Genomic DNA, 21,447 nt, shown 5'->3' with positions numbered 1-21,447 from the left:
TCCACAAAGATGCTACATTCAATGGGAAAGAAGGGTCTTTCAACAAATGGTGCTGGGACAAGTGGATGAAAATTTGCAAATGAATAAAGTTATGATATAAGTATCATATACATAAATTAATTGAAACTGATCAACGACCTAAATGTAAAATCCAAAACTCTTAAAACTCACAGAAGTAAATCTTCATGATTTCAGACTTGGCAATGGATTTAAATATGGTAGCCAAAGCACTAGCAACACAGGAAAAGTTAGAAAAATTGGACATTGTCAAATCTTTTAAAATTTGTGTATCATCAAACACAAAAAAGCCAGGCATGGTGGTCCACACCTGTAATCCCAGCAGCTTGGGAGACTGAGGCAGGAGGATCACGAGTTCAAAGCCAGCCTCAGCAAAAGCAGGGTGCTAAACAACCCAGTGAGACCCTGTCTCTAAATAAAAATACAAAATAGGGCTGGAGATAGGGCTCAGTGTTCGAGTGGCCCTGAGTTCAATCCCCGGTAACCCCCCAATATAAAATAAAATAAAACACCAAGAAATTAAAAGACAACCCACAGAATGGGAGAAAAATTTTGCAAATCTTATATCTGATGAGAGATCTGCTTCTAGAATATATTAAAAAGTTCTTTAAAATGAAAAAAATAACTACTTTAAAATCAGACAAGGAATCTAAATAGGTGTTTTTTTTTAATTGATTGAAGACTTATATTTACAAAATGATGTGTACTGTGGTTTGAATATGGTTTGTCCCTGAAACTCGGACTGTAGTTTGGAGTTTAATCCCCACTGTGAAGTATTGATCTATCTATGTATTTAGGAGCCTTTGGGAGATAATTGGCATAAGATGAAGTCATTAAGGAGAAACCCTGTGACTGAATGTTGGTAGTTTTGGAGGAAGAGAGACTAGAAGACACACATGCACATCCCTGCCATGTAATGTCATGCACTATTTTGGGACTTTGCCAGCAAGAAGGTCATCACTACATGTGGACCTCAAACCAGAACCTGAGCCAAAATAAACCTATTTTCTTCACACCTTAGTATTGTGTTATTGGTATCAAAAAATGGACTAACGCAATATGAAATGGCCAATAAGCATATTCCACATCATTAGTCATCAGGGAAATGCAAATCAAAACCGCAATGAGATGGCACTTCATATGCAGTGAGAGTGCTACCATCAAAAAGTCAGAAAATAACAAGTGTTGGCAAGGATGTGAGAAATAAGAACTTCTATACACTTCTGGTGGAATATAATATTAAATATAGTCATTTCATCCAGCAACCCTACTCATAAGTTTTTGTACCCAAGAGAAACAAAAGCATGTGTCCACACAAAAGCTTTTACATGAATGGTCATGGCAACATTATTCATAATAGCCAAAAGGTAAAAGCAACCCAAATGTCTGGTGATGGGGGACTGGAGAAACAATGTGAAATATACACCCAATGGAATATCACTCTACAATAAGAAGAAATGAAATACCTATTCAGAGTACAACATGGAAGGGCCTTAAAACATCATGCTAAGCCAATTGAAAAAAACCCTGCATATTATGATTCTTTTTATTTGGAATGTCCAGTGTAGGCTGATCAATAAATATAATATCATAGAGGTTGCTTAGGGCTGGAAGGCATGGAAAAATTGGGGAATGATGGCTTGCATTTCTTTCTGAAGTGTTGAAAGTGTTTTTTAATTTTTTATCTTTAGTTGACACATTATTTGTACATATGTATGGAGTATGGTGTGACATTTTGATGCACGTATATAGTGTATAATGATTAGAGTGAATGGCATAGCCATCACCTCAGACATTTGTCATTTCTTTGTGTTAGGAACATTCAAAATGCTCTATACTATTTTTGAATATTCAATTAATTGTTATCAATCATAGTCATCTTACTATGCTATAGACACTATAATGGTTCTTGTTAAAAATGTACAATCAATACTGGTGACAGTTGTTGCACTATGAATACACTAAAAAATCATTGAGTTGTATGGGACAGGGGATATAGCTCAGTTGGTAGAAAATCACTGAGCTGTAAAAATTTACGCTTTAAATGAGTAACTATATGGCACATAAATTATATCTCAATAAAGCCTTTACAAATGCAAAGGCATCACCTGAACACAAGCCATAAGTGGATCCTCCTCTCCTTTGCCATGGGAACAGGGGTGGGGGCAGGAGGTACAGGAGCTCCCACGGGGTTGCCTGGAAAGAGAAAGGAAGCCTGGCATCTGAGTGGACACCTGACCCCGGACTCCTTTGGGTGCTTTCTGAGTTCCCTGACAGAAGAATAGTTTTTGGGGTTGGCTTTTCATGATGATTTTGCTAATGTTTAACCAGTTGTCTGTCAGGAAAGCTGCTGTCTCCTTCCAGAAATGCCTGGGAAGGCCGAGGCAGCAGGATGTGGCCATTGTCTGATGTGGAAGCTCCAAGAGACCTCTCTGCACACATCTGGAAAACCGTGGAGACCTACAGAGAGCGGAGAGGCTGGCCTGCAGGTGGGTGGGCGTGGGCAGGCCATGGGATAGGAAAGCGCAGTTTGGTGAATCCTTGTGAAGCCACCCTTCAGGCCTGGGGTCTGTGAAAAACTCACCCCGTGCCCCACAGCCTGGAAGGATTGATGAATCTGTCTGTGTACAAGCTGGTCAGCCACCTCAGAACATGAGAGAAAGGGACAGGCCTGGCAATGCCCTGGAAGGGGACACTGGGGTTCAAGACCCTTCCCCCAGACCCTCCTCAGCTTAGCTTTCCTAGGTCACTCCAGCATCATGTGGGGGTTGCTAAAGCAGAAGAACCCTACTGCTATGGACTGAGCTCTGTGCCCACCACCCCCATTCCCATAAATTCTTTTGTTGAAATCACAAGCCTCAGATTGATGGCACTGGGAGGTGGGCATTTGGAGGGACTTCAGCCAGGTGGGTGGAGCCCTCATGACTGGGATTAGTGCCCTTTAATGCATGCTTTCTCTCTTTCTGGTCTCTGCTATGTGAGGAAGCAGAAAAAGATGGTTACCTTCAAATTAGGAAGTGGGCCCTCTTCAGAGTCCAGTCTTGGACTTCCCAGGCTCTAGCTCTGTGAGAAGTAAATGTTTATTAAGCCACACAGACTTCAGTATTCTGTAAAACAGCTCAAATGGACTGAATCCCCCAACAAAAAAAATAATCATCATCATCATTTTCCCAGGTTTATCACTTTGCTGTCTGTCTCCTCTCTGGATCTAGATTGTTCATCTATCAAAAGACACTTGTGGGGGCTCTTCCAATTGAAAGAATCCACAGCTCTTTTCTAAAAAAAGTGAGGCCTGAGCACAACCCCAGAAAAATGAGAACCTCAAGAGGCTATGTTCAGACGAAGCCCACTATTTCCTTGTGCTCCACTCAAAGCTGTGGCATGCAGGGGAGTAGGGTAAGGCAAAAGCCACTGAGACGGAACACATGAAAGTCATTTCCCATGGATCTGTATGTCCCATCTGCTCATTACCTGCATTATGCATCACATACCCAAGGAAAGAAAGGGAGCATGGCGGGAGGTCCTTTATCTCATGTGGTAAAGAACTTTAAAAAAAGCAAAATTCTGTAAACCCTGCCATGCTCTCGGGCTATGTATTTTCTTTTGCATGCAGTCCAACCCATGCAGTGTATGTCTGCCTGTTGCTTCTCATTTACACAAAATGCCGCTTTAAGGGACTCCAGTCTCTCTCAAGGACAGAAAGAACAAGGGTAGTCTATTTTTGCAATTGTTAAGAAATAAAAGGCAAGTGAATGGCTTTGGGCTTCATCTCTCTGGAATCGGAGGAACTCTGGTCATGTTAATAACACTGAGCATTCCTGAAACAAAGAAGTAAAAGTTTAAATGTTTTAAGATAATATGACCTACACTGAATACTAACAAGGTGAAGTCTATAAAATATGTCATGTAGCCTCATGTCCTTTACTAAATGGGCAGATGTGTGAGAACTGATCTTTGGAGGCACTGGAATGCATCTCATTAATTATCTCAAGAGGTAAGCAGAGGAGATGGGGATGGGCAGCCTTGGAAGACTCTGGCTATCCCATCAAGGGAAGAATTTCCACAAATGACTATTAGGTGGGATTTTACAGAAGGTTCAAACACAGGGTTCTGAGGCTGGACATAACCACTGACATTCCTTTGAAACCTATTGAGAGTAGACATCAGATGCATGTGATCCGATGGCATATAGCCTTGGTAAAAAAGAATACATTAGTACTGGGCATGGGGGTGCATGCCTATAATCCCAGCAACTCAGGAGGCTAAGGCAGGAGGATCACATGTTCAAAGCCAGCCTCAGCAATTTATCGAGGCCCTAAGCAACTTCATGAGATCCTGCTCAAAATAAAAAATAAAGAAAAGGGCTGGGGATGTGGTTCAGTGGTTTAATGCACCTGGGTTCAATCCCCAGTTTTTTTTAAAGTAATAAAGTACTAATAGAATCAACAACATGGATACAGCCCCAAAATATTATAGAAAGAGAAGGTGGCCAGGTACTGAAGAATTCATACTGTGTAAGTCCATTTGTATGAAGTCCAGCAGACAAAACGAATCTTTTAATGCTGTTCTAGTGTGTTGGAGGGTGGGGCATGATGGTGACTGGGAAGGAGCATGAGAGAACTCTGGGCCATGGGTCTGTCCTCCATCATGACTGTGGTATTGATGACTTATTTATATACACTTGGATCTGTGTACTCTGTGCAATTAGAACATGTTCAGCTGTTCAACAGTTCCCTCCAATCAATTTCATTTACATCAAAAGACTAACTGATATCAAATAAAATATCACCTATTATTTTATGGTTAAGGGTGGCACATTTCCAGAGCCTCCCCTCTGACTTTGTGCAGGCTGCCTAACCCTTGAACTCTTCATGTGTTCTCCATCCTCAGGCACCTACATGTGCTATTCCTCCACCTGGACTAATCTTGCCCTTAGTCTTCCATGACTGGTTCCTATACATCCTTCTAGTCTAAATGAGTATTGATTGAATATATGAACTATGCTCATCCATAGTAGAGACTCTAAGATATAAAAAATGCCACTTTCTTCTGATTCTTCTGCTTAAGAAAAAAATAAATAGAGTGGATGTTTTAAAAGACTTGTGCTTAATCATGTACTTTTTATTTCTCTGGAACACTCTCTTATGTCAAAGAATTATTCCTCCCTGATCAGGATTAACTAGGAAATGAGACACAGGCAATGTAGTCTTGCACAGGTCAAAAATCTAGAATTTCCAGGACACTGGATATCATCTAGATCCCTGGTAGCAAGTATACTCACCCAGAGAGTAATAAAGTACTAATAGAACCAACACGTGCAATGTGCTGACATTCCATGTTAGTCTGAAGCTCCAGACTCCCTGGGCATGGGACCCAAGTGTCAGTATTGGTTGGACCTCTCCAAATGACTTTATTATGCAACCAGGTTTCAAAAGTAATCCACTTCAACACTATTGAGGAAACTTAGGTCTAGAGATGGAAAGGGGTTTGCTTAAGATTGTGCAGCCCTTTAGAGGACTTTCCAAAGGAAAATTGTTTTCTCCCAAGTCAAATGCCAGTGGTAATCTACAGCACTGAAACAGTTGTCATGGCTGTGTGCTGGTAATCCAGTAATTTGGGGGAAAGAAAAGCCTCTGATTTTTAATATTTGCCAATTTCTGTGGTGTGAATATTACCAACATGGTTGGCTTCAAGGATCAATGTTTAGGCAACCAGTCCACAGAATTCATGAACATTTAATAATTAGCACTCAAGAACTGCTACGTACTGGCATAGTCCTACATGCTGAACATTGCCCACCTGCTTTAGTATTAATTACATCAGAAATCCTAACCCTATCTGAGATGTAATCAGAATCATTATAGTTGCAACCCAGGAATGTGGCTTTTTAACAAACCACCTCTACATAACCTGTGGAAGCCAAAGTTTGAGCACCATTCTGTGTTGATCGATGCAGTAGTAGTTCACTGCACTGAACAATGTAGCTGTCTCCTGGGCAGCTTGAGTGATCATGAGACGATTCTGTGAATAAACAGGAGGTCCTCATCAAGTGTGGTTGCCATCTCATCTGGGCAGCCCAGGCCCAGCCACCATGCTTGCAGTATGGAAATAGCAATGCCTGTGGCTAACAAGGTCCAGATCTGTTTGAGCCATGAGTTTACTTATTGGCCCTCTGAAGAAAGTAGAAGGCATTTGGCTCTTACAAGGATTGCAAAGAAAGAGCCCACAGTCTCCCTGCTGCCCTGCCCTTGACCCATTTATAGTACCCCAGGACCATTTTTGGTCTTTCTCTAAAGTGATACAACATCAAGGTTGCTGCTGAGATTTTTCTGGGAGCTGCAGAGCTCCGTGGTGAGCAGAGACCACCAGCCTCCCTGAGCTGAAGTAATCACAGGCTTCTTTTCCTGGGTTGCCCTGGGCGACTCTCAATCTCAGACCTCAGGTAGAGCTGAGAAGCTGTGCAAACTGGCCTACTCTTCTTCTTGCTTCCACCGGACAACATGTAACCCCAGATTTTCTATGCTAATTATACCAATCAAATATTATTCAAGTCATCAAATGAACAGATGGGGTTGGGCCAACCCTATTCCCAATTCAAAAGACCTTGTTGGCCTTGAAGATTTGGGGCCTTCTGAAAATGCTAAGAAGATACATCTGGTGAGCAGATGTTATGTCGTATGAGCAACATGGCCAGCAGGTGGCACTCTCTGACTCTCTGTATGAAAAATGTAGAAGAGGTTTCCATACATGTAAAGGTTAGAGAGAAACCATAGTATAACATTTTTTTACAGTTAAGTGATTTCAGCAAGAAAATCCAGGGGCAGGTGACACAATGCTGAGGAACCAGGTGCAAGCCTGACTACAGCCAGAAGGCTGACTATGGCCACAAGGACACCATATGGCCACTAAGACCTGATTCCTTCACCTGCAACAAGCTCATCGTGAATCCCTAAGGAAATACTGCATTTGCTAACAGCTGTGAAGTGGAGTTTAAGGAATGTCAGGGGCCAGAAGAAAGTGATTCTCAAGTAGAGATCCTTACACTCACCCTGCTAGGTTTCAAGCTTGGCTTAAATTAACTTTCCTACTGTAGAACTGACATAGAAGTAAAGAAAGTTCCAACTAGAAGGACTTTTTTAGAAAGTGTCTAATCTAGATAGTATGGAGTTTTAAAAGCCCTTTCCAGATTAAAAAAGACATTGTTTTTTATTTCAGAACCATTTTTAAAAGAAATATAACTTGATGCTCAAAAAAGTAAGCATGATGGCTACTGAAAGAGCTGACTTGGAAGCAGGCACTGGTCTGAGAGCTCATATGTGTTATTTCATGCCATCTTCACAACACCCTGGCAAGACAGGACCTGTCATTGTCCCCGTATCACAGGTGGAGAAAGTGAGGCTCAGAAAGATGAAGTTCTTGCCAGAGTCACAAGGCTAGATTGTCATAGAGCAGGACAAAAGGGATACCCATTTTACACAGCTAGAGGGTGGGTTTGAAGCTGGGAGGACCTCTAGTCCTGTACTGCCCGTCTCCCCATAGCCTAGGTGACCCTTTCAAAAAATAAACTGCTCAAAGTCAAGGTAGGATGAAATGTGACAAAGACATATCTTAATACATATTTAGCTTTAAAGACAAAAATAGAAAACATAGAGAGACAGGAAAGAAAGCCTTATATGTAAGTGGGAGCAGATGCCATAGGAACACTTTGGGGTCTCTGCCTGAACATTGGTCCTCAGACCCAAGAACTGGTCTTCTAGTCTCCCTCCCCCACTGACACTAGTGATGACCCTGGGTCTCTGTAAAGCAGGGGAACTGGAAATGTGCTCCCTGAAAAGCCTGAAGCCTGGAAAAGTTACTCTTCAATCAAAAAGGAGTTAAAACCTTTTTTCTACCTTTCAAGTATACACTGAAGAAGCTCTGTCAAAAAGTCAAACGCCAACATTTATTGTTGATTGTATTCTTGATAATTGCCATTCTGACTAGAGTGAGATGAAATCTTAGAGTAGTTTTGATTTGCAGCAGATGCAATAAGGAGGGGCCGCTAGGGAAGAATAGACTTACTTTAAATTAGGTAGAGGGGAGTGAAGGGAGGGGAGGGGGTAGGAAGGATAGTAGAAAGAAACAGACATCATTACCTTATGTACATATATGACTGCATGACCAATGTGATTCTACAACATGTACAATCAGAAAAATTAGGAAGTATACTCCATTTATGTATGATATATCAATATGCATAAATGCATTCTACTGTCATGCATAAATAATTAGAACAAATTTTAAAAAATTTTTTTAAAAAAAACAACACCCAGGCCTGCTTCTTAAAAAGAAATAGGATTTGAATTCCATACAGTGGAATTAGTGAGAAACACTTATTACAGTTAAAAGTTGCAAATCACACAAAGAAATGAACTACCAGGAGAGAAAGCCAGCAGATACAACCAATGAGTGCATCAGCACTGCAAGAACAGGAAATGAAAGAAGTAGCAATGGAAGGGAATTAGAATAAACATGTTAAAGTATTCAAAGAGTAGCTTTCATATTAAGTGTTCTCATCACAAGTCAGAGAGACAGAAAAGAAAACAACTACAAACAAATGACAGAAGGCTGGCAGCAAACTTCTCATCAGCAAAAACAGACATAAAAAGAGAAAACACCAAAACAAAAAATAGGTGTAAGGAGCACAAGTCAACAGTATTAGGGTATCATTTTGCAGACTATTTTAAATGCACAGTTGTACTGTTAACTATTCACGGACATGCACACACCTAATCAGAGTACTAGAATAGTGACTGTAGAGATACCACCATTGTCAGAAGAGGAGGTACTTCTGGGTATACAGAAGGGCAACATGAGCAAGGAGGACTATAAAGGGGGCCTTACCATTATCTGAAAGCTGCTAGCTCTTTAAAAATGCATACACACCTGCACACACAAGCAGAGACACATAAGCATATATGTGAATCAAATATTTTTAAATTTCAAAAGGAAAAAGCAAATTTCGTCACCTTCTAGAGACCTGTGATCCCCATAGCCATCTTGGCTAAACTCAGTACTGCAGCTACTCCATAAAGGGATGTGCCAGACTCTTAAGAGCCTGTTTTTATGCTGCTCTCGCTGTAGAATTAGTTACTGAGGCTGGAATCATTTCGCTTCCAAGATGAGCAGCCTACTTGATATCGACAATCAATGTTCTGGGATGATTTCATTCTCAATATACACCCATGTGGCCATTAAAGGTTTCTAGGGGTAATATATTCACCAGCACAGGGAGGGAACCCATGTGGAAGAGAATAGAAGCTTCAGTAAATGCTCAGGCCTTCCTCAGAAACTCCATGCCAAAAGAACACAGGCTCAGAGTGACGCCCAGTGACAGCCACAGGCACAGTGCTCAGGGACAATTCCCAGGAGGGCTTAGCACATTGCCCACTGCTTGAGGCCACTTGCTGTTTTGCCATTCCTCTGAGCCTAAAATCTACCTGTCAGTTGCTGTGGTTAAGGATGTCTGCAATCCAGGGTACTTTGAGGGGCTATGCAAAGATACCTTTCTTCTTCTTCCCCTCTCCCTAGTTCCTAGTTCTTTCCCCTTTCCAACCAACTGTGCAATCTGTGGTGCATAGGGTCCCCACAGGTGCCCAGATGGAGGCCAATGGATGGCACTGTGAACAAATAGAAAGTGGTACCTCCTCCCCATATGACACAGGGGATGTCATTCTTCATTGTGAGAATACAGGCCTTACAACCAAGACAGCTGACATGCAATGACTAAGTTAATTTGTGGCACTGTGTTGTTGAAGTTCGGACCAGGGTGTAAGATGCTGGAGTGCCAGTGTAGCCAATCCATTCCATCACAAAAGGCACCAATGACACGGACCTTGTTAGGTCAACCTCACCTCTGCGAAGAAGGATCCAGATGTGTTTCTAAACTTATTCTAGTGACAGCCTTAGAGATTGTTTCAAGAAAATGCTGGCTGAGGTGCTTAAGCCCACACACAAAAAAAAAAAAAAAAAATTATAAAATCTGACATCCCTCCGACCATCCAATTAAGATTCTCTCAGAAGTGGTGATCAATAATAAAAACAATAAAAGCAAATACATATTGACATACATACACATGCTGGGCCAGATATCATTCTAAGTTTTTTACTTGTATTAGCTCATTTAAACTTAGGACAAGCTTGTTAAGCAAGTAAAACATTATACACAGGTCATAGATGAGAAAACTCAGGCACAGAGACAAAAACTGACGTGGCCAAAGTCACAGAGGTGATAAGCTAATGGAGATTTGGGATGTACTCACATGGCCATAGATGTCTTTGGGCAGTCTGATTCCAGAACTCTGCCCCCAAATTACCTAGCAATGGCCAGTCTCAAGGGCTTCCTTACCTACTAAGACCAGCAGAAGTGATAACCACCTCCCATTCCCCATGGTCCTGTAGAGACAGGCCCTACGCAGGCCCTCCCCATCTTCCACTTCAGGCCCGACCCACTGAGCCTTTACCGGCTGCACCAGTGCCCTCCTGACACCTCCTCAAGGACAGGAGTTTTCCCACAAGCGTGTCCCCACTTTCCCCACTTAACATCTGTTAAAATGTTTTGCATCATATAAAGTTTTACCTAAATGTCACCCTTGGGAGACTGGACAGTACTCCTGAGCATTGTCCCTCCCATGAGGAAGTAGGTGGAGCAGTCCATTTGCAGCTGTCTCAGCAGGTAGATGGGCTGTTCCTCAGAACCAGCCCTTCCTGAGAAAGGATAGAAAAATCAATAAGTTCCTCATTGTTCTCCAGACCAACACTGACTTCTCACATTAAGCTTCTCAGATAGATCAGCATCAGTGAGTCATCTCCCTCCACCAAACTGGGAATCCATCAGTCCCTGTATGTGCACTTCCCCCATTGAGGGCCCCACCTAGGAAGAGGGGCAAGTGTCAGGGTAAGTACCTCAGAACAGTGCCACTCTTGTTCCTAATACCAGTGACCCTCCCTGGAGGCCCATGTGGTTACTCACTAGGGAAGGAAACTACAGGGCTCTAACACTGTCACTAGAGCCAGGACCTCTCACCTTCCCAGACCTCAATCCCAGCCAGACCTCACCTGACCAAACTTGGAAGAACAGACCATGAGAAATTGGGAGTTGGAAGGAAGCTAGAAAGTGTTTGGAATGAATGTGCTTTTCTAAGCATCATTTTGGCCATATCAGTTATTTTAAAATTAACTTTACATTTATCAACATGTTATGGGTCTGCTTAAATGGACCCTTAATGAAACATCCAAACCAAATTCTCTCTCTTCCAAAATGCTAATAATGGGCATCCTCCTGACTTACAAAGCCAAGTGCAGTTTCTCAGTATCTTCCTTGAATTCCTCTGCCTTAGGCTCAATTCTCATATACTGGACAACACGCAGCCTATGCACAGGATTTGACTCAGCTCCCTCCATATCTACCCTGACTCTCTTCCTAAGTCTAATATGTTATTTCTGGTGAAAACCAGACTGAACACCATGGAATTCTAATACTTTGTAGGTTTTTCATTAAATTTATTTTAATTGACTGCTAAAAACATGAAAATTATAATTATTAATGGAGTAACATGCAATGCATGCATTGCATATGGTTTAAATAAGGCTAAACGTATCCTCCTCAAACATTTATCATTTCTGAATGGTAAAACCTTTTGAAATGGTAAAACCTTTCTAGCTTTTATAAATGTTCAGTACCTTACTGTTATCTGTAGTCACCCTAGTGTGCAGTGGCACAGCAAAACTTCTTATTCTTACCTGTGACTTAGCACACATGGATCAGTCTCTCCTGCTCCCCCAACCGCCCCCGCCCCAAGCCTGTGGTCATCACCATTTTATTCTCAACTTCTATGAAATCAACTTTTTTAGAGTCATGAGTGAGATCATGTGGTACTTGTCTTTCTGTGCCTGGCTCATTTCACTAACCTAATGAACCCCAGTTTCACCCATGTTGTCACAGATGGGAGGACTTCATTATTTTTATGCCTATATTATTTTATGTGCCTATGTGTCACATTTTCTTTTTAATATTTTTATTAGAGCATCTGTTGGGAGTCGCCCTGGCTCCAAAGACTAACTTCCCCATCCCCCAAGAAGAGCGGTCCAATGGTAAGCCCTGCTGGCTCACATGATCCTTACCCACCAATCAGATTAGCCCTGCTGGCTCACCTGATCCTTACCCACCAATCAGACTAGCCCTGCTGGCTCACCTGATCCTTACCCACCAATCAGACTAGCCCTGCTGGCTCATCTGATCCTTACCCACCAATCAAAAAGCACCCCATGCCAACTGTCAGACCACCCCCGGCTCTATAAATATGCAAAGCTATTCCTCAATAAATGGGCATTTTCTCCTTCAGCAAGCCTTGATGGTTCTTTGAGCATCATAATTATAAATTATAATTAGACTCATTATGACAAAATCATACATGCAAGGAATTTGATTTTGAGCCCCACCCCCTTTTCTTACACTCCTCCCTCCCCCTATTTTCCCTCCTCTACTCTATTAAACTTCCTTTCTTCTACATATATTAAAAGTGAAATCTCCTTTGGTATTTTTATTTATGAATATAGCACAATTTATTTATTTATCTTCCCTTTTTCCCTTCCTTCCTCCTGAAAGACCCCAGCCCAATAACTTTAGGCCCAGTAATAAATCACCAGGGCTTGCTTCCACACCCGCACAGACATCAGATGTATTTTTCAGAAAATCAGTTAAGTGTAACCGATTAAGAAAGGACAGGATGGTTGGGAAAGGAACCAGCACGATTGGGCAAACAGGATCATACAATGAAAAACCATACAATGAATAACAAATGTTTTTTATGTGGTTTTTCCAGGAACCTATAGTGAAAAACAAGTTTACCCTTTAAGTGACCTATATGCTGGATTCAAAAGAGCCAATGAGATACCTGTTACTGTGCTAGGAGGGAAACTGACCACTGTACCCTATAAAAGATCTGTACCCCAAAGCCCGGTGTGCCAGTTCACCGAAGCTCCGGCTGAGGTTTCGCTGAGCACCCGCAGGCGCCTGTGTATCAATAAATCGCCTCTTGCTTTTGCAGCCAGTGCCTCATGCGTCTTTCTTGGACAGGGAATCGGTGGGTCTTTCATTTGGCGAGCCAGCCAGGAGAACTCCTATAACCCCGTCCGGATCCCTGCCCGAGGAACACCCGATAACCACTGGGAGGTAAGCTGGCCAGTTCGTGTCATTTTGTGTCTCTGTCTGTCTGGTTGTTATCTTGTTATCTGTTCATGCGCAGCGTCTGTACGATTACGCGTAATCGCTCTGTATTCTGGGCAGCTTGAGAAGGAGTGACTTGAGAACTCTGACTTCTCCCCTGCCACCCTGGGAGACGTCCCAGGGGCTCAGGGAGGCCCATCTTGGGGGGCCTCCAATGTTCTGTAGAGTACACTGTACTCGTGGGTGATGGAGGTGACGGTATCCCTTCTCTCCCTAATCCGTCAGGTACGTTCGGTTTGTGCTCGAGCCGCGCAGCGTTCTCTGTGTCCAGTCTGATATTTGTGTCTGTCTTCTTGCCTTTGCCCAAAGCCGCGCAGCGTTCTTTGTGTTTTGTGTCCTGTCTGATTTGTATCTGTCTCCTTGCCTCTGCATTTTCTCATTCCACCTGAGACTAACATGGGACAACTCCCTTGAGTCTTACCCTTGACCATTGGCAGGACGTCCGAAATCGGGCAGACAACCAGTCAGTAAAAATTAAAAAGAAAAAAATGGGTAACACTCTGTACCACGGAGTGGCCAACATTGGCCCACCCTCGGAGTTGAATGGCCCCCAGGAGAGTCCCTCCATCTCTCTCTCTAATCTGCAAAGTCAGAGATTGTCTTTCAGCCGGGGCCGCATGGCCATCCAGATCATGGCTTTTAACCTTTCAGGACCTCTGCGAATCTCCTCCTGCATGGGTGGGGTCCGCGCAGTCCGCCGGGAAGATTCCACCCGGCGGTATGGTGGATCTGTCCCGGACCGGGTCCCCAAACCTCCCGAGTGTTATCACAGGGCCCAGGAAGCAAACGGGTCTTCCTGGAGTCGGGCTGCTTGGAAATGCAGCCCAAGGCGGATGATAAATTCCATCTAAGGCTGAATACTGAGACTAGGGAAGCAATGTTTTCTTCCCCCCCCCCAACCAGCTTGAGTGCAAATAGAGATGCCTGCTGGGGATTTAACAACTTTGACATCTCGCTTTGACTTTTCTCAAAGCCCTGTCCTCATTATTAAATTGATGTTAATTGGCTTTAGAGATGGGAACCAAATTTTCAGCCACAAATTTTGACACTCTCAAGGGGACTTTTAAGGAATCCCCAATCTGCTTTCTTGGGGAAGCCTAGCACTCAAAACAACTGCAAGCAGAGGATGGACTTTTTGGGAGCTGGCTACTAAAAAGTTAGGAAAAAAAAAAAAAAAAGCCTAATGCCTAAGGTCAAACCAAACTGGAGGAACTGATCCTATGGGTGAAAGATAGGATTAAGGGACTCCCAGCAGCTGCCAGAGCCATTTAGCTCTGGGGAGTTCCCTGGGTCCTTATCTACATCTTAAGGATTACGCTACCTCTGTTTACTTAAAAAGAAGGGACACTGAATGCAGTAAAGCCAGTCACACTGGGACCCTTGATTTTACACCTATAGTTGCCTCTACGTGAAAACATCTGGTCCACTCATGGAAAAGTCTATGGTGCCACTGATGGGAGTCATAATTAAATGAAAGTTCAAAACCTGGAGAGATATTTTCTTATCTGGTTGTTTGATTGTTTCTTAGGGATAATCTAGGTTAAATGTGTGTCTAAAAAATAATAATAATAATAATTTTTATTGTAACAATCTGGTATCTGAATGGGTTTCTAAAGCATTGCACTATCTTGCAGTTAAAAGTTGGGTTTAAGCAATTGTTTAGTTTGATTTCAGATAGTTCATGCTAGAAAACTTAAATACTTGGGATAAAAAAAATTTTAAAAAGTTTCAATTTTGAACTGGGTAGCCTGAAAAGAAATTAAAACGTTGGTCTGGCTCATAAAAATGACATTAGATAAAATACCAATAGTCTTAGAAATTTTCAAAGCTTAATTTCAGATATATATGGTAATGTGTGGGCAAATTTAATGTAACTCAATGCTACTTTAGAAACTTCAGAACAAGCAAAGTGGCTTAGAGGTACTAAAGAAATTTCTTCTGATGGTAGAGATCCTATTTCCAGTTTTATGTGAACAAGTTTTTCTAGTGTAAAAAGATATAAAATTTTAAATTTTGGAAATTACTTCTTAAATTTGTATCATAATTTTCAACATCTAAACCTGGAAATATAACTTAAGGTTAAAATGTCTTAGGCCTAAAGTGTCTGCTCAAAATAGCAGTTTTTTTCCCTGCTCCTTCCAGACCTTGGTCAGGGCTTAAACTGATATGCAAACAGAAGCAGCTTGGAGCTCAGGCCCAAAAAAAAAAAAAAAAAAGGGGGTAAAAGTGTCTTTTTACCTGAACTCAAACTAGACCAAACCAAGAAGTAAATTGTATGGTATTTACTAACTACTGGCCAGTCATCTTTTTTTTTTTAGGACTCTTGTTTTTTCTTAGATTCTGTATTTTTTTTTGAGCTCGTGATTCTGATCCTGCAGACCTAGGTTAATGTTTTTCTGATCAGTAAAGTTTTTAAAAAAAAAAAACATTGCAATGGAGATTTCATCTGCGAAAAGCTACGAGGCCTTTATTATTGTTATGTGTGCACACTCTTGTTATGTGTTGTATGTCGGTATGTCTGTATGTGTGTATGTCCATATATCCTACAGTGATATAACAATTGACAGATGAGGAGCGCTCATAAAAAAAAATTAAAAAATTAAAAATAGATCCAAATATCTTTAATTCACGTGATTCAAACGGTTCAATTTAGATTGGGTAAACAGATAAAAGTAAAGATGTCCTCAAAATTAAGCTTATAAGTTTCTCTAGGTGTTCAAAAAGGCCCTAATAAAATGTTAACTCTGCTTAAATTTAAAAGTTTACAAGTATTGTTTCAAAATGTGAACAAAAGGAGGTTTATGTAATTATGGTGTTATTAATGTGTTCATATCTTCCAGGTATACAAGTCTGTAAGGTAGAAGCTTCAAAAGAACATTATATCAAGCTGGTGTTCTAAAGTTGTATGGTAATTTTAGGCTTCAAAAAAACATGTTAGAGATTCAATTATATCATTTGTGTTCTAAACTGAACTTGTTATCAATAAGATATGTACGGTTCCATGTTACTTTCTACTCTGAGGGTCTGAGAGCCTAATCTGTGTAAAGGTTTTATTGCAAAACACAAAAGTACATTACAACTTTTCTACAAGAGGTTAAAAGCTTTCAGCCTTTAATTCATGTTTTAGGTGTGATATTATGTTGTGTTAGCTAATGTTCATGTAAACTTGAACAACAATTTATGTAAACTTTGTAAAATGATCAGCTTCAGAACTATAGTACTTGAGATTTATAAAGAGCCCTGCCTTACTTGAAATAAGGCTCTGTCCCATCTCACTACATGTGAAAGTGGCTATGAAAGAAGTAAGCCAGATTTCAGTACAGTTAAAGTTGTGTCCAAAAGTAGGTTTTTGCCAAGATTACTAGGATCTCAAACAGGAAATTATGATGTATAACCCTGCCAGAATTCAAGGTAGCTATTATATAAGCTAAATATGTTTTTACCCTAGTTAGTTTTGTTTTGTAGTTTGCTTATAGATGGTTTAAGGATTGCCTGTTAATGTTTTAAAGAGGTATTGCTTTAAGAACACAACCTGGGTCAACATAAGATAAGGAGTTATCACCTACAGGATAGAGAGATAGACATTAAAGCCCAGTGCTCTTAATATAAGGCTGTTAACTTATTTGCTGGATGTTTAAGATCAAGTTTTTAAAATTAGTTAAATTAAAAGGGCCAAGAAAACCAATATTCGGCTCTTGCCCTCTGAGTCAGTCTGAATCAGGGAATAGGGGACTTCTCCAAAGGGCTCAGCAACTCTAGGCCACATAACCTCCTGAGCAGGGAGATTAATGAGACCAGTGGAGGACAGAAAGCCAATCAGTGCATTTGCTGTAAAGAGGAGGGTCATTAGAAAAGGGAGACATCCCTGATGCTTCTGAGGGAAGCCATAAGGTCAAGCAAGGCCTGGACCCATCCTAGCGCAAATGGCACTAGCAGAACTGAAAAGCTGCTATGAAGTTCCCGAGGACTCCCAGGATAACTCAGCTGACTGTAAACAATAGGTAGAAACAAAAGTCAGTTTTGACTTGCTTCATCTTAAACACTTAGCAAAGACAGTCAAAGCCAAAGCACAGCTGTTCCTGGACATCTTAAATGATAATAATAGTTAAATGTAACTTCCATAAATAAGTAGACTGAAGGCTACAAAAGAGATTCTTAGAAATGCCTGATAACTGTCAAAGGGACTGCTAGAATAGTTTTAGTCTAAGGCCTTTATTTCTAGCCAACGCAGGTAGGCTTGATGTTTGCTAATATGGTTATCCAGCCCTAAGTAACAGAATTAAAGATTTCTCTATTAGACACAGAGGTTATACTAGTAAAAGGATTTTGCAGGATCAGATGACATTAAATTACCCTACATGTTAGTTGTTGTGTTGACATCCCTGACATTTCTGACAATGTGACAAATATCTTTAAAGATTTACCTGCTCAGATGGAAGCCATGTCCTCAGCAACTTTTTCATGGAAACAATATCCTAGCTCCTGGTTCCTGGTACTGCCTGATGGAAAACATTGTTAATCTTTGTCTTGGCCATTATACTCATTGGCATATTTCTGTGCTGTGGCATTTATTACTGCATCAATATGGTTCCAGTACTAATAAGTTCTTGTTTCTCTTATAGACCACCCATCACTCAAATGGCCCTCCAGCCTATTACTTCTCAATTAGACTTTCATCATGGACCACTCGATAGACCCGATATTTTTAAGGGGGACTCCAAACTGCTTGCCCCACGCCGTCCCTTTTCAGCCTGAAGAAGCCAGAAAGATTCTCTTCGTCCCCCTTCCTCACAGCAGTAAGGAGTTCCCAAATTAAAAAAAAAAATGAAGCCAGATTTAAAGTTAGGTAGTCAGTGTAGTTAGATAAATCGGGGGTCTAATATCAAGTGACCAAGTCTATCACTGTCTTAGAGAAATCTCTCTCTTCCCTCGCAGAAGTCGTACTACAAAATAGAAGGGGATTAGATCTGTTATTCCTTAGGAAAGGTGGTCTCTGTGTGGTTTTAAAGAAACAATGTTGTTTTTACGCTGACTATACAGGGGTAGTCCGGGAAACTATGGAAAAGGTCACTGAAAGGCTGGCCAAAAGAAAAAAAAAAAAAAATTTGAGGCTCAACAAGGATGGTTTGAACACTGGTTTAACAAATCCCCATGGTTAACTACTTTGCTATCCACCATAGCGGGACCTTTAGTTATTCTGCTAATAATCCTAATGTTTGGACCCTGCATACTCAATAGATTGGTGCAATTCATGAGAGAGAGACTTTCTATAATCCAAACTATGGTTCTAACTCAACAGTACCAGTTGCTTAAACAACAAACAGGGTCACACACAAGCTTAATCCAAGAACCTGAGCAAGCAGGACAATGGATATAAGATTCTATCCATGATAAAGAAAAAGGGGGGAATGAAAGACCCCAGCCCAATAACTTTAGGCCCAGTAATAAATCACCAGGGCTTGCTTCCACACCTGCACAGACGTCAGATGTATTTTTCAGAAAATCAGTTAAGTGTAACCGATTAAGAAAGGACAGGATGGTTGGGAAAGGAACCAGCATGATTGGGCAAACAGGATCATACAATGAAAAACCATACAATGAATAACAAATGTTTTTTATGTGGTTTTTCTAGGAACCTATAGTGAAAAACAAGTTTACCCTTTAAGTGACCTATATGCTGGATTCAAAAGAGCCAATGAGATACCTGTTACTGTGCTAGGAGGGAAACTGACCACTGTACCCTATAAAAGATCTGTACCCCAAAGCCCGGTGTGCCAGTTCACCGAAGCTCCGGCTGAGGTTTCGCTGAGCACCCGCAGGCGCCTGTGTATCAATAAATCGCCTCTTGCTTTTGCAGCCAGTGCCTCGTGCGTCTTTCTTGGACAGGGAATCGGTGGGTCTTTCACTCCCTCTGGTTCTCTTACATCTACTCCACTGATCTTTCCTGTACCTTTATTATAGCAAATCCCCTCCCCCACTGCCTTCTTTCCCTTATTTTGCTCTAACTTCTACATATGAGAAAAAACATTTGACCCTTGACTTTCTGAGTCTGGCTGATTTTATTTAGCATGATATTCTCCAATTCTATCCATTTACCAGCAAATGCCATTATTTCATTTTTCTTTATGGCTGTGTAGAAATCCATTGTGTATATATACCACAATTTTTAATCCATTCATCTACTGATAGATATCTGTGTTGATTCCATAATTTGGCCATTGTCAATTGTGCTGCTATAAACACTGTAGTGGCAGTATCACTGTAGTATGCTGATTTTAGTTATTTTGGATAAACACCCAGGAGAAGGGATAGCTGGGTCATATGGTAGTTCCATTCCTAGTTTTTTGAGGAATCTTCACACTGCTTTCCAAAGTGGTTGTACTAATTTGTAGTCCCACCAACAATGTAAGAGTGAACAATTGTTCCCACAACATCACCAGCATTTATTATTATTCATGTTCTTGCTAATTGCCATTCTGACTGGAGTAAGATGAAATCTCAGTGTAGTTTTGATTTGCATTTCCCTAATTGCTAGAGCTGCTGAACATTTTTTATATATTTCTTGGCCATTTCTGTTTCTTCTTTTGAGAAATTTCTATTTAGTTCTTTTGCTTATTTATCGATTGAGCTTAGAGTTTTGGCATAGAGTTTTTGAGTACATATCCTGGATAGTAGTCCCCTGTCAGAGGAGTAGCTGGCAAACATCTCCTACTCTGTGGTTCTCTCTTCACTCTCTTAATTATTTCCTTTCTGTGCAGAAGCTTTTTAAATTTAATGGCATCCCACTTTTCACTCTTAGTTTTATTTCTTGAGCTTTTAAAGGTCTTGTTGAAGAAGTCAGTGCCTGCACCAATATGATGAAGTGTTGACCCTATATTTTCTTCTACCAGTTTCAAGACTTATGGTCTAATTTTCAAGTCTTTGGTCTGTTTGATTTGGCTTTTGTGCAGGGTGAAAGATAAGTCTCTAAATTCATTCTACATAGGGATGTCCAGTTTTCCCAGCACCATTTATCAAAAAGACTGTCTTTTCTACCACATATATTTTTTGTGCCATATTTTCTTTACCCCCTCATCCATTGAGTCTATATCTTGGCTATCAGGAATAGTGCTACAGTAAACATGGGAGTGCAAGTACTTCTTCAACTTACTGATGTCATTTCCTTTGTAAATAGACCCAGTAGTGTGGCTGGATTAGTTCCTGGTCCTAGTTTTCATTTTTTGAGGAGCCACCATACTGTTTTCCATAACAGTCATTAGAGTTTTTAAATCATACTTAGAATGTGGTTTATTCTTATTGATATTTGCCTCCCTCTCTCTAGACTTATTTTCTAAAAAGAAATGTCTGTCATTTCCTTTTCTGAACATTGTCCAGACTTGGCCCTTGATTACATCCTGGAACAGTGCTTCTTGCCTACTTTAAGGTGCTTAAGATACATGAAGCAGTAAGTAATAGAGCTGAAAGAACAAGAAAATCCATTTCATTTGGATATTTCAACACATTTCTCTCAGTAGTTAATAGAACATGTAGACAAAAAAAATAGTAAGGATGTAGAAGGCTTGAAGAATAATTTTATCAGTTGACATAGTTGGCATTTATATAACCCTTCCCCAGAACAGACATTCTTTTCAAGTGCATCTGGAAGTCTCATCAAGATAAACCATGTTCTGGTGCAAAAAAAAACAAATGTCAATAAATTTAAAGGGATTTAAATCATGAAAAGTATGCTTTGTAGTCACAAAGGAATTAAATTAGAAATCAATAAAAGGATTTTTTCTGGAAAATCCACACATACCTGAAAGTTAAACAGAATATTCCTAATTAATTCAAGGGGTTGAGGGAGAAATCACAAGGGAAATCAAAATACAATTTGAATACAATAAAATCAAAACACAACATAAAAATTTGGGCCATATAGCAAAAGTAGTGCTTAAAGGGAACTTCTTAAATTTTTTATTTGTTCTTTTTAGTCATACATGACAGCAGAGTATATTTTGACATATATACATACATGAATTATCACTTATTTGAATAAGGATCCCATTCCAATCATGGTTGTACATGATGTGGAGTTTCACTGGTCATGTATTCATATATGAACATAGGAAAGTTATGTCTGTTCATTCTACTAAAGGGAATTTTATAGCATTAAATGGCTAATG

At 40.6% G+C, this 21,447-nt stretch overlaps 1 long non-coding RNA gene across 1 annotated transcript; it reads left to right on the top strand.

Moving 5' to 3' along the window:
- The first annotated feature begins 16,199 nt into the window (after positions 1–16,199).
- Positions 16,200–19,141, top strand: LOC139705768 (uncharacterized). Its single transcript, XR_011707586.1, has 2 exons — positions 16,200–18,081; positions 18,918–19,141. It is a non-coding gene; the product is annotated as an uncharacterized lncRNA (long non-coding RNA).
- The last annotated feature ends 2,306 nt before the right edge of the window (positions 19,142–21,447 follow it).

Source organism: Marmota flaviventris, chromosome 5 (genome assembly GCF_047511675.1).
Source record: "Marmota flaviventris isolate mMarFla1 chromosome 5, mMarFla1.hap1, whole genome shotgun sequence".
Classification (NCBI taxonomy): domain Eukaryota; kingdom Metazoa; phylum Chordata; class Mammalia; order Rodentia; family Sciuridae; genus Marmota; species Marmota flaviventris.
Note: the sequence above shows the minus strand (reverse complement) of the source record. Positions and strands in the feature narration are given on the sequence as shown.